Source organism: Idiotropiscis lumnitzeri, unplaced genomic scaffold, assembly GCF_059441095.1.
Source record: "Idiotropiscis lumnitzeri isolate Australia: NSW breed Sydney's pygmy pipehorse unplaced genomic scaffold, RoL_Ilum_1.0 HiC_scaffold_127, whole genome shotgun sequence".
In the NCBI taxonomy this organism is placed as follows: Eukaryota; Metazoa; Chordata; class Actinopteri; order Syngnathiformes; family Syngnathidae; genus Idiotropiscis; species Idiotropiscis lumnitzeri.
Window position 1 is genome coordinate 519,411 of NW_028283665.1, and position 14,384 is coordinate 533,794.

General features: G+C 40.3%; 1 long non-coding RNA gene across 1 annotated transcript; it reads right to left on the reverse strand.

Annotated features, from left to right (window-relative positions):
* Positions 1–260: 260 nt before the first annotated feature.
* On the reverse strand, positions 261–7,119 carry LOC148315100 (uncharacterized). Its single transcript, XR_015841273.1, has 7 exons — positions 6,953–7,119; positions 6,175–6,294; positions 5,411–5,574; positions 3,972–4,160; positions 1,582–1,677; positions 468–620; positions 261–363 (listed from the first exon to the last, which is right to left on the reverse strand). It is a non-coding gene; the product is annotated as an uncharacterized LOC148315100 (long non-coding RNA).
* Positions 7,120–14,384: the final 7,265 nt, after the last annotated feature.

Below are 14,384 nucleotides of genomic sequence, written 5' to 3' on the forward strand. Positions count from 1 at the left end.
TTGACTTCTGAATTTGAATTTCTGTCACAGATGTGCTTGAATTCTATTTTGGATGATTTGTGTTAAACTGCACAAATATTTGAAGAGCCATAGAATTCAAGAATCACACCAGTGCTGCTACTCCTCCGAACGGGTGAACGCCCTTGATTAACAACCTGCGTTGAGGTGGCTTTTGAGATTCGTGGTGTGGGAGAAAAATCTCTGAAGGCATTCTTAGACTTCAAGAGAGGGTCCACAATTTTCAAAGATTCACTTCCGTCTGAATCAGAGGCCTCACTTGTATCCGGAATATATTCATCTCCACTGTCATCTGAGTTGGAGTAATAATGCTTATCCATTCCAAAGTCAGCCTGTTTTTTTAATCTAAAAAACAACAACAACGAAATATAAAGGATAGAAGGCAGGAGACCAATAAAATATATGCAATTTGCTTGTAAGATTCCCTGAAATCTATATGGGTTGTTTACCTGTATACTTTTGGTCCTCCTGAGCCTTGGGATAGTAATATGGTCTGGGTCTGAGGCGCAAAGTTCAGGGGCAGGATTTGACAATGATTCGTCAGAATCTGTGTCGTTATTCCAAGGAAGATTCAGCCCATATTTTTTGTCCAAGGGAGGAGACTGGGTTGCATCAGAGTCCAAGAGAAAATTGAGAACCCATTAAATACTTAATCCCCAGAGGAATCTGCACAGAAAAAGGTCTTAATTCTATTTGAAAAAAAAAAAAAAACTAAAATATTGATGAATGATATGACAAAATAATGTAATAACAAAATTAATTGACCGTAACAAAAAGCTCCCGGGAGGAAAACTACATTAAATGTTTTTTTAACAGGGCAGTGAAAATATTGGAAAATAAAAACGATAATAAATAAAATAATATAAAAAAAGAATTCAATGTGTATCGATGGACCCATATGAAATACTTATATCGCTATGTACTTATCAGCCATATCGCCCAGCCCAATATGTAACTGCAACTTCAAAACCTCGGGCCATAACAGGATTGTAACATGGGATGCATATCTTCATTCCTAAATTTGTAGATCCCGAGGAGGCTGCTCAATGGTCCTGGTAATCTAAACCTCAACCAATTCGGTCACAGCCAATGTTCTCCATCCTTGTTAAGAAGTTTTGAAATGATTTAATAGATATACTATTGCAAACTATACCAGAATTTTAGACATTTTAAACTTTTGATCACAATTTTACCTATTTTCTAAAAATCTGAAGAATCCACATGCCAAATCACCTGCTGTAGACACATAGGTTCTGTTCTGACAGATAATTCAGTTACAGGTTGTGTACTTAAAGCCAATAAGAGGGCAATGCAGCAGTCGACAACCTGACGAAAGCTTAAGTCTCCCAATGAGAGAACTGTAGTGGCTGGTAGGTTCTTAGATTGTAACATAGTAAAGACATATACTAGGCATAACTGTATATCATATGATGATGAGGGAAAATATTATTAGCTACGATTTATGTCCAGATATATTAGAAAACTTGTCCAACCAGCACAGGTCTATCTAACTGTAATTTTAACATCTCAAGACACGACAGGATGACCACATGATACGCATACCTCCTTTTCAGAGTCTGTCAAAACTTGAGAAGGCTGCTTCGATGTTCTGGTGGCATCAACCTCAGCCGATTCAGTCATTGTCGGTTGTCCTCCATCCTAATGAACAAGTTGAATATTAATTTAATGAATTAAAAAAAGAAAATGGATCAGAATTTTACACATTTTAGGCTTTGGCCACCCAAAACAAAAACTAACAAGTTCACGAATGAAACAAAACCAATTACTTTAGCGCATGACAATTAATCTTCAGTAGAGATATGTTGTGACTGATATTTCAGTCACAGGTTGTCTTTTGAACGCCACCAGGGGCGCAATGGAGCACAGGACAGCCAAAAGTCTTCTTGTCGGACACCTGTAGTGGCTGGTAGGTTCTAAGATTATAACATAGTAAAGGCACATACAACTCCTAACTGTATTTCATATGATAATGAAGGAAAAGATGATTAGCTATGATTTATGTCAACAATAAAAATGGCTCTACGGGGTCCCCACAAACACAAACCTGACAGTTGGGTGTCAGATGGCCAACATACCTGACACGCAATTCAACTCAACTGGACCCCACAACACAAGAAAAAGCTGAGTGAGCCTCAAACCAGACATACACATTCACTGACAAATATCCTGTGACACCAGATATATTAGAAGTCTTGTCTAATCAGCACACGTCTATCTAACTGCAATTTTAACATCTCGAGACACGACAGGATGAGTACACGATACGCATACCTCCATTTCTGAGTCTGTAAAGCCTGGAGGAGGCTGCTTCGATGTTTTAGTAGCATCATAAATTTATTGAATTAATTATATTTGAGGTTGGATTAGATTTTTACACATTTTAAGCCTTAGCCACCCAAAACAAAACATAAGCTCATGAATGAAATAAAACTAATTAATTTCGCCCATGCCAATTAATCTTCTGTAGACGCGTGTTGTGACCAGTGTTGTTTTTGGCAGGCATTTTAGATTTTGTCCAAGTCATTTGGACAAAGTGCTGATTTGTTTACATCACATTTAGTCATCCCAATTCGTTATAGTTTTAGTCCAGTTTTAGTCAACGAAAACTAAAAAAAGGGTTTTAGTCCAGTTTTAATCGACGGAAACGCAAAAAAAGTTTTACCCTAGTTTTCGTCAATTTATTCACAAAGGTTTTAGTCCAAGCGGCACGGTGGCCCAACTGGTTAGCAGGATGGCCTCACAATATTGAGGTCGTAGGTACGATTCTGGCTCCGGCCTTCCTGCATGGGTTTCCTCTGGGTAATTCGGTTTCCTCCCATATTCTTAAAACATGCATGGCAAGTTGCTTGGACACTCTAATTGCCCCTAGGCATGAGTGTGAGCGTGGATGGTTGTTCGTCTATGTATGCCCTGCGATTGGCTGGACACCAATTCAAGGGTGTACCTCGCCTACTGCCGAAGACAGCTGGGATCGGCTCCAACACCCCCCGCGACCCTAGTGAGGAGAAGCGGTACAGATAACGGATGGATGGATGGATGGGTTTAAGTCCATTTGAGTTAAAACAAGGCATTCAAGGTTTCCACCCAATAACAAAGACTTTTGGATGGACTACAAAGGATTCTTCATTACAAACAGAAAAAAGTGGCAACAGTGGAATCAATGCTCACTGCTCCAAAATAAGCAGAGAAGCAAAACATTTTGTTGGGCAACTGTTGTGGCTTTATTTCACTAAAAGCAACATAAAATAATTTATGAACCACATGCTAACAATTTTGTCTCGTCAACGAAAAAAATTCATGTACATCACGTCATGTTTTCGTCATAAAAGAACCTCGTTTAGCTTGTCATCGTCATTAAAAAAGGGGCGTTAACGAAGTATTTTCGTCATAGTCATCAGTGACGAAAACAACACTGGTTGTGACTGATATTTCAGTCCCAGGTTGTCTCCTGAACACCACCAATTGGGCAAGGGGGCGCAGGAAAGCCTGGGGTCTTCTATTTTTACAGTATAGAAAGGCTAAATATCAAATTGAAACAGTGTTTTATATCATGAATATACAGGGTTGGTGCTGGTTCTGGTAGGGAAACCACAACATAAAGATGTCCTTAATTAGTCCCACAATGGGGATATTTGCAATATGGCATATGATGGCCTAACAGGGCCACCGCCCAGAAAAGAGTAACGCAGAACTTTGTAATACTGTCACTCCCTGACCAGTTCGTTGTTCCTGAAGAGCCAAACTTTGACTCAGACCCACAAATTTGAATTACAGATAGTGGACAATGGAGAACTCCCCCAGTCAGTCAGCATGTTCAACTTCCATAGAAACCTCAACATACATTTATTAGATTGCCAAACTAATTGGAAACTACATCACCAGAACACCACAAGTGGGCTCTGTTATTGTACTTAAAGATGCATCTTACAAACCTGTGTTCTCCAAGGCCAGCTGGTCCATAGTCTTAAGTTATTTCTTCGCCAACATCAATGTCTCGGAGCGCAAACAGACAGAGGTGTGGTCTGTCCTCTGTTGTCTTCTTCTTCATTTTACAGTTGGGGTGCATGTGGTCATCATTAACCAGTCTTCCCAGACTGCCATCTTCTTGAGCGGCATCAACACTTAAAATAGATTTAAAAAAAAAAAAAAAAATTATTCAATCAATGTCAGAAATTAATCTTTGAGACAATCTTGTGTACACAAAACATAAAAATAGGAAATCCACAATTTTTAAATCTTCTAAATCAAATCATACAAGAAATTTCTATTGGAATCAGACCCTATTAACAGCTTGTCTTTGAGACTTCATGGTCTATATTTTCATTTGTACAGATTCAACGCATGAATAAAAGTAATTACCGTATTTTCGCAGTCATAAGCAAACAAAGCGCCCTGTCAGTCGATGCGTCCATTAAATGGACAAAGTACCACTCACGTCCATCAGCCCTTGTCATCAACGAGCTGTTGGAAGTGCATGTTAGCACACCCTGCTGGGCAAAGAGTGAGTTGTCCATGCTTACAATCGACCGTGACAAATACACCATCTGACTATAATGTTTGGGTGATGGTGTTGGAAAAAGCTGGACAAAGGGCAGCTGTCCACAATGTTTTAGTCTGTCTTATCATTTATGTTATTGCAAGCAAGAAACGTCCCAGGTTTAGACAACAGACAAAAAGTCCAAAGCATAACAGCACATCTCTTTAAACAGCCATGCAAATCTCTCTAAACAGCTATGGGATTGTGGGTCTCTGCTCCCAGAATGCATTGCTTGAATTAGCTAAGGCTGAGTGGCTTTTGTATTATTTTCATTTTTTTTGGGTATATTGATGGCATGAGAGATACATGTTTGTGTTAATCTTATTTCTATGTTTCATTGTTTGCTTGTATGATGAGTTTTTTATTTTTTTTTGAAACCGTGACTCTAAGGAGTGTGGTGAGCAGCCAAGTCCCTCCCCTGACGTTGCTTTGTAGGCTATTGCCAATGCACCTAATATTGGCCTGAGCCATTGTCAGCTATTGTCAATAGAGACTTGGCGTCTGCTGCAACAATGGGGTGATTGCTCATGTTATTGGGGCATAGTAGGCTGCTATCGGCTGTGTCAGTGTGGGCAGCTCTGCCAAGTTCATGCTATGCTAACAGCAGCTGTGCTATCGTCTTGTCAGGCGGTGCGTCCAGTATATGTTACAAAGACAGAAATAGCGGCCTCAACAGGTGTTGCGCCCTTTGACACGGCGCGTCTTTTGGGTGCGAAAATACGGTATACATTTTTGCTTAGAGAATGATTTTTCCCCAAACACTTATGGGATGAGTATGTGTTTATTTTTTTAAATAAAAACAAAAATAAGATAACATCTCAATCTTTGCCTCACCTCCAAGTTTTTTCTTGCCGGCGGAAGTCAAACAAAAAGACAGTGCCTCTTCCATCCATCTTCCTGCGTTGAGATTTATCAGAATCTATCAATTTTCCTCTGTACTCCATAATAAAGAATAAAGTCGTCTTTCCTGAAAGGGGCCTTGGTAAATACTCCTCGACCTAGTTAACAGGGAAATCAAGATAGCTTCGTCATATTTTTAAGCACACAAATAAGGAGTCATCATATTCATTTGGGCCACTATACTAATGTAGGGTGGTTTGAAACATTGCTTCTTGTGAGGGATAGAGCAGAGCCCTTCTTTATGATTTTAAAGGAACAGACCAGCCAAAATTCATTTTCCAGCATTGCATTAGCCAGTATGTATTAGGACTGAAAGTACAAATGTCAATGGCACCTGGTTACGTAAAAAAAAAACTTTAAGATTATTTAGTTTCATAACAATGACATACACTGTATACACAGTCATATTGGATCGCGTCACGTGATCTCTGTGACGTATAACGTGCTTTACACTAGACTATCAATATCGGACTTGTTCACTGGTCTATTGTGGTATAAAAATGCCGGAGGGCGTCATCAAGTACAGCCTTAATTTAGATAGAACTCCTACCATCAGGTTTCACGCTCACTGAAATAACTTGAAACTGACAAAAGAAAAGGTCAAGACACTCTTAATGTAAAATAACCACTTAAAAAACGATGTCAGCTTGGTTATCAGAAAACAATAATATATCTTAGCAAAAGCGTTAACATCATACCTTTAAATGAGTTTATATACTTCGCTTCTAACTCCGCAGTCTTGTCCAGACCCTTGACTGCATGTTCAATAGTATCCTGCTTTGGGGACTTCCTGCATCTCAGGGAAGGCATTGTTTATTCTATAAAGAAAAAAGACAGTTTTGTGTTGAGAATTATTAATACTATAGGCTAAATGGAGTTTTAACAATATCAGTGTAAGAAAAATAAATTATAAATTAAAAAAATATCAATCCCTCCATCCCAATTAATGATTTCAACCATAATAGTTTATATTGAAGTTTAAACAACAGACAGACAGATTTATGCAGTGTGACTACAAAAATCTTACCAAAATTGCATTCACAGTAACCTTTGCTTTAAGAATCATGTAATTAACCAGTGAACATCGTGTCTTACACAAAAATTAATGACAGAAATTATCATGGTACTTGCATTCTGTTGTTCTATAACAAAAGTGCAAGCTGTTAGCTCCGCAAAGCTAACGCAACAAGCTAGCGTCCCTCATGCTCACATTCAATGCAAACCTGACCACCGGATGAAAATACGCGTCGGTTTAGTTCTTTAAATGAGTAAAAGCACCATGACGTTTTATAATTATTCAATGCTTAACTGGAGCTCGTCAATTATGTCGATGTAGGAGCACATGTTTGCTAGGCCAGTGTTGTAGGCCCACATCCATGGTGCTACTTTGTATAGTGTTTTCCACACAACTATCTCTAACCATGAACAAATGCACTCGAGGCATGTTTTGAATAAAAACAAACGAAAAACACTTACCTCTCCGTTTCAACAGCAGTTCGAACTTCGAAGTGGTGATATTCTCCAGCGTTAAGCACCTGCTCGAACTGCGAATAGGTCAAATTCAACAGCGTCTTTTTTCTGTCTTAATAAGGACGCGATGAGAGGAGGAGCGCTTGCCTTTTCGTCAGCACGCCCCGCGCGGGTGGTGCTGCTTTATCACTCTCTATCTGTGCCCGCCCGCCGGCATGTCGATAGAAAAATAATATTCCTTCAAACATTACTTTCATCTTCTTAACGTTTTGTAGTGAATTTAACAGGTTCACCACTTTTTTCAAATACACCAATGGAAAACAGGTCTTAATTGAGGAAACATACAAAGAGCGTCTCACAAACACCTTATGATGAGCAATGTAATTTGATCACGTTTTTTGTCACTGCCTGGATGTCGGTTCACTGGCCTGGTGGCAGTGGCTTGTAGACACTGTCACTGAGTGGGAACGGATCTCAAGGTGGGTCAAACTAACCCAAGCAGTGGATCGGTCCGTTTTTTAAATTTATTAATTTTTTTATTTTATGTATTTATTTATTATTTAATACAAGGGCTTCGGCTCACTACCAGTGGGCGGGACCAAAGAATTTGGGTTTCCTTTGAGCTAGGAGGCAGTCAAAGGCAGTCCAATCCCCGGCAACATAAAGCGCCTAGCTCTGGGGACATGGAATGTCATTTCTCTGGTAGGGAATGAACCCGAGCTGGTGTGTGACTAGACCAGTGGTTCTCAATTATTTCCTGTCATGCCCCCCCTACCAAGAAGAAAACAATTCGCACCCCCCCCACCACAATTTTTTTTTACATTTCGTACTAATGTACATGTTCTTTGCATATTAATGTTAGATTGTCAATAAAATATCTTACCTTAACAAAGCTAAATTGATAAAAAAAATATCATTTTGAGAACGACTATTGTGAGGATCTCGAAACTCAGTACTCTGTGGTGCTAATATTGATGAGATGATAAATATGTTGAAGCCACAGAACAAAAAGATTAGATATTGTTTGGAAATTAATGACGTACATAACAAAGGAATATCAGCCTTGATTGGAGTACATTACTGCATTTAAATTTTTAATAAAAATGAAACAATTATTGATGTTATGACCACTATGAAGAATTTAAAAAAACAATATATAGGGATAATTATAGTTTTCATTTTGTTATGTTTAGTCTGTTCATGTTGCATTATTTTTATGACAAAGATGATGGTTAATCGTAGGTTTGTTGCCCAAATGTACCGTTACAACCTGATTAATGTTGAGAATGACGAACTCAAACTGGACACTAAAACGTAAAAACACATGGACTTCTTGCCCCTGTCCACACACGTGCACACACACACACACCATACACGAAGATCCGGGAGGTAAGGACGGCTGTCCTCTCCTACAACGAGGCAAGGGCCTCCACCAAGTCACCCCAGGGACAAGTTTTATTCCCTGATGGTCATCAAATTATGAGGATCTCATTCTACGCCGGAAGGGAGGAGGGGAATTTTTCCCTAATGTGAGGTTTTCGCTCCTCCACTGATGATCACACTGTTGTATGATTTCATTATGATGATCTGTCTTAAAGCCGTAAGGACATGATTTTTAAATCCACAACAGGGGGGAAATGTAAGATGGGCTGAGGATAGGTAATCAGTTTGTGTATTCATAATCATGTTTTTATACACTCATTAATGTTTAACACACACAGAGACACTTACTTGTTATTTTAACACACACACACACAGACACCGTATCCTGAAGATGTGTTTAGTTAAACTGACCTTGGGTTATGATTTTCTGCCTGCTGGAGTCCCTGGTGATTAGTTATTGATGCTTTAGTTAAACTGACCTTTATACCGTGAGTTATTGATGTTTTCTGTCTCTTGGTGATTAGTTGTTGATGCTTTTCTGTCTTCTGGTGATTAGTTATTGATGAGTTAGTTTCAATAAAAAGGCAGAACGGAGGGTGAGAGTCAGAGGGTGTGCGGGATTGAACTGGCAAGACGGCTGTTTCGCCTCCTGGCTCCCTCTCCCATTCTGAATGGCACAAAACGAAAACTTTAGTAAGTTATTTCAGTCTAAAAAAAGGCGTCAGGGCATTTTTAAACCGGACAGTAAGTCGTCACTGTCTTGGTTCCTTTTTGTGCCTTGACCCATCCCGGAATTATTGAAAGGATGCAGTCCTATTTACAGGCCCCAGTGACACCCCAGGTTTCTGTTGTTTGTACGAGGGCGCTTAATAGGTACTGCTATTCACAATCGTCTTAGGCTGTTTCTTTGCAGAAGTTTATGGACAATGTGTAGTGCTGTAGGATGCAGTCTAGAGCATTCTTGACATTGAAGCTTTTGTTTCCAGCAACTGCTAATGCGACCGTGCATCAAACATGCAAAACACAGACCCTTGCTCCTCAAGAAGTCAATCTTATCCTTGTGATGCTTTCTCCTAAATTCCTTACAAATTGTGAGACTGTTGCTCTCCATTACAATTAGCACATGGTTTGGCAATAGCATCCACTGAAACAGGTTCTGCCTTTGGCGTGGTGGTTTTGTTGTTTTCCATCTTGGCGGGCACAATGACTGTTGTGAAGACTTTCTTTGATTTTGGTGTTTCTGTGTGTTGTGATTTTGTTTTCTGTTTTATAGAATCTTTCGTGCTTGTCAACAAAGTCAACAAAATCCTTAAACTTCACTCTTCTATTTGTTCTTTCTTGGAGATTGCAGGCAAATTTTCTCCAAGATTCTATAAGTCTGTATGGAAGTTTGTTTGCCAATGCCTTTATATTAGCCATGTTGTCCAAGTCCTCCATGTAATTAACATCTGCCATTATGTTCAAACAGCCCATAAGGAATAATGTGAAAGACTGAAGTGCAACACCATCTTCAGACTTGATTGTTGGCCAATCCATGGCTTCCTTTAAATATGCTTCTGCTATCATGAAGTCATCACCATAAAACTCCTTCAAGATTTGTTTTGCTTTGGTATATCCTGTCAGAGGTTCCATATGGATGCAGCTCTTCACCAACTCATGTGGTTGTTCACTAGTATACTGCAGCTAAAATTGAAGATGATCACGGTTATCACTTGTACGGCCTTCAATCCCATGTTCAATGGCACCTATACAGGTTTTATAATGCAGAGGGTCGCCTTTAAACGTAGGAATGGAAAGTTCGGTAAGTAGCGATGCTTTTTGACTCTTTGCTAAGTATTCTGCGACACTGGCTTGCTGTGAGATTGCTTGGCAAAGGCCATCAAGCACATGTCCCTGTTGTTCTCTACTTTCTGTCTGATGTGGAAATCTAGCCATTGGAATAGTCGAAGTGGGAGCATTTCAGGTCAACACTGCTTGTTGCTCTGATAGGCTGTGATGGTAATTGAATGTTTTTCCTTGTTTAAATTGTAACACACTCATCAGGAATGTGGATACCATCCTCCTGGGTATTTTCATATCTTCTCAAGACATCCAATTTAGCATCAGACTCAGGGAGTGCCGTTTGCATTGCATGCATTTGCTTCTTTGCCTTAATTGCAGCTTCTTCTTGCTCAAGTGCCAACCTTTGTTGTAAATCAGCAGCCTTTGCCTTTAAACATGCTCGTTCCATTTGAGCCTTTAATTTAATTGAAGACGTTGACAGAAGTGAGCTTCTGTCTGTTAGATTCTTTACTTCTACTTCTATGGGTGTAGTTAGTTGATGCAGATCTACTATCATCAGGTGATATTTGTTTATTGCATCCTTCCTCTGCACGTTTCAAAACGTCCTTCTTCCATTGCTCACATTTCCATTAATTACATTTTTTGGATCAAACCAGTTATTTTGGTCATCGGCAAAATCCTCTTCAGTCTTTAAATTTTGCACACCGGAATTGAGGTCCACAAATTCTTGCTCCATGCCGCTAAAGCAAACACGAAGCTCAGTTTTTTACAGCGTCAACATTTGCATCATCCTCCATCAATTGTTCAATTTGACGTTGCATGGAGGTCAATTGAGCAAATTTGCACCTGCGTGCCTGCATCCGTTTAGGCTTGTGATCTTCTACAGCTTTTCTCCGTCATTTTTAATGTCCGCTTTCCACTGTCTTGTTCCTCCATGTCAATCCACAATCAAGCAAACAAAAACGTCAAACTGACTGTAGCGTCTCAATTTGTAGGTCAGCTGAATGACGATCAAAGTTTTAAGCAGTTTACTCACGCACCTGTTACGTGCACGTCCTTGTTAACTCGCGATGCTTGTCAAGTATGGACGCATGCTAACAGCTAGCAGCTCATTGTCCCGACTGGAAAGTTGCTCCTTAGCTGTGATGTGCCTAGGGTTACACTATCTATCATTAACAAACACAGCCAGCCCTCCTCTTTCCTCTTACCGCTTTCCAGTGTCCTGTCCGCAAGTAGTATTTGGAAGCCGTCAAATTCCACGACGGTGTCCGGCGTTAGGTCTGTTAGCCATGAATCCGTGAACATCAGCAAGCTAGCTCATTGGAAGTTCCTCTCGTGCCGCGTCCATTTTCTTGGGAAGGTATCTAACATTTCCCATAAAAACGGACAGGAGGACGGGGTGGTCACGCCTCCTCTTTGCCTGGCGTTTCGCCCCCGCGCGACATCCCCCGTCTCTTCCTCCTCAACTCGTGGGGGATATCGGGTCTCGCTCCGGGAGTCGGCACGGGGTTAGCACGAAGTGCTAACAGCTGATCTCTTGTGTAAACGATTGATCCGTAGCTCCCAGTGACATCTCCGGACACGATCACGCAAAAAACAGCCCCCAGCAGCAATAAAACCACCGCAATTTGGATGTCCATTGCTGCGATGAGGTAAAATAAATAAAACTGGGTAAAGGAAAAAACACGCGAAAAAGGCTCAAATAGTGAGCCGTGCTGCTTTAGCAGGTAGCCACTCGCGTGGTGACGGAACCGTAAAAACAAATGTGGTCCCATCAAAATCTGATGGGATATTTAAAAATAAAAGCGTGAAAATTTGCTTATTTGTCTGTCGTCACCAATGATTAAAAAAATTAAAATCATTACAAAATCCTCAAGCTATCGTGATACCAGACAAGTTCTGCGGGACACCAGACCACCCCAGTTGTCCACAAAAAGTGGTCACTTCAAAATTTGATGTGGCATTTAAAAATAAAAAAATCACCTGAAATATGCACTGTGATCAACACTGATTTAAAAGAAAAATCTTTAAAAAATATCCTCAAACTATCGTGATACCAAACCAGGATTGGGGATACTAGACCACACCAGCTGTCCACCAAAAGTGGTCACATCAAAATGTGATGTGGCACTTCAAAATAAAAGTAGCCTGAAATTCGCTTATTTCACGGTCATCACCACTGAGTTAAAAAAAAAATAGCTCGAGCTATCGTGATACCAGACCAGTTTTGTGGGACACGAGACTACCCCAGCTGTCCATAAAAAGTGGTCCCATCGAAATCTAATTTGTAATTTCAAACTAAAAGTTGCCTGAAATCTGCACATTTCACTGTCATCATGCCTGACTTTAAAATTTCATTAAAAAATATCCTCTAGCTATGGTAATACCAAACCAGGTTTGGAGGACACAAGACAACACAGCTTTCCACCAAAAGTAGTCCCATCAAAATGTAAGGAGGCATTTTAAAATAAAAGAGCTGGAGCTGTCGTAATACCAGACTAGTTTTGTTGGACACTAGACGACCCCAGCTGTTCATCAAAAATGGTCCCATCAAAATCTGATGTGTAATTTCACAATAAAAAAAAAACCCACCTGAAATATGCACATTTCATTGTCATCAACACTGATTTTAAAATAATCATTTCAAAATACCCTCGAGCTATCGTGATATCAGACCCATTTTGGGGGACACTAGACAACCCCAGTTGTCCATCAAATGCGGTCCCACCAAAATGTGATACGGCATTTCAAAATAAAAGTAGCCTTAAATCAGCATACATCACTGTTATCAGGCCTGACTAAAATATCATGACAAAATATCCTCCAGCTATCATGATACCAGACAAGACATATTTCACTGTCATCACCATTGATTTAAAAAAATTAATTAAAAACTAGAGCTGCGAGCAGCTATAAAGGGCCCTCGCCACCCGGACAACGTTGGGGTACTGGCACGTTGGAAATGTGAAATATTTCCGAGAAATAACGTGAGGAATCTTCAAGAGGAATTTGCTTGTAGTTAAAGTTAGAGCAGCTTTTGTTTTCAAAGCCTCGTCAATGTTTGAAGTAAATTTGTTGGCAGGCACTACAGGTGCATCAAATCAAAGACTAATAGACTGAAAAACATTTTCTTTCCGAGAGCCATCACCATTCTGAACTCTCACACACATGCACACACACACGACCACCCTTACCTTGCTGAACAGCGACGTATTGTGTTGTATTTCTCCAATTTCATACTATTTTCCATCACAATATTTATTCTCTTATTTATCTAATTTATATATTTGATTAAATTATTGTTGTATTGCACTGGAGAGGGGAGCTCCCTAATCTTGTTGCACACTGTACAATGACAATAAAAGGATTTCGGATTCTGATAAATTTAGAATGGCCGACTTCCTGTTCAATTTAGCATACGGCTCCATGAGACTTTTTATTAGGTCTTGGCTTTGTACACACTTCATCAAATTTTCAGTTTGGTGAAACAGAGATATGGGGCTGTTTTTTTTTGTTGTTTTTTTTTTTCTAGGGGGCGATAGCGAGCCATTTTTAAACAACTGTACGACAAAATAATAAAATATTGTGAATATTGAATCAACTCCCGGTTGAGTGGACGCTGGCACGTTTGGCTGCCACTGCTCACCGGTAACTCTCAGAAATTTTTTGGATCCGCTTGTTGTACCTGCTTTAGCAGTTTACAATCCCTCCAGTTACAGTGATTTTATTTATTATTATCTGTATGTTGAGCGATCCCGATTCTCATGAATGCCACCCACCGATTGCATAGTCGCTGACGCGTCTACTGTGGCTAAAGTTTAGCTTACCTATCAAAGTTAGCACCTGTCTGCCATGTGGACCCGCAGGCCAGTCTGCTTCTCGCACTTCTGCCTGTTCCTGTCATGTCATCAACCTGTGTCAGGACAACTTCAATCCACTGCCGCTGAACTCCGCTGGATTTACCGACACATGCCCGAGGGAAACGCACCACCACCACTGCTCCTCCTCCCGAACATCGCTCGTCGACCCTTGAAGGATTGTATGGCAATTACCGGCATTTTAAACATTTATGGGACAGAATGTCAATTATTTAATTTAGCAGGTTTATATTTACTGAATATGCTATGATCGCAAAATTCCGGACGAACTGGCGAGGCTGCCCGGCTCACCGTGGCTTGTCATCGGGACCGGGAGGCGGCGCAGGCGACGCAGAGAGAGGAAGCAGAAGCGGGGCTGCAGGTCCGGTGTCTTGCAACGGCTGCGACGGCAGCCC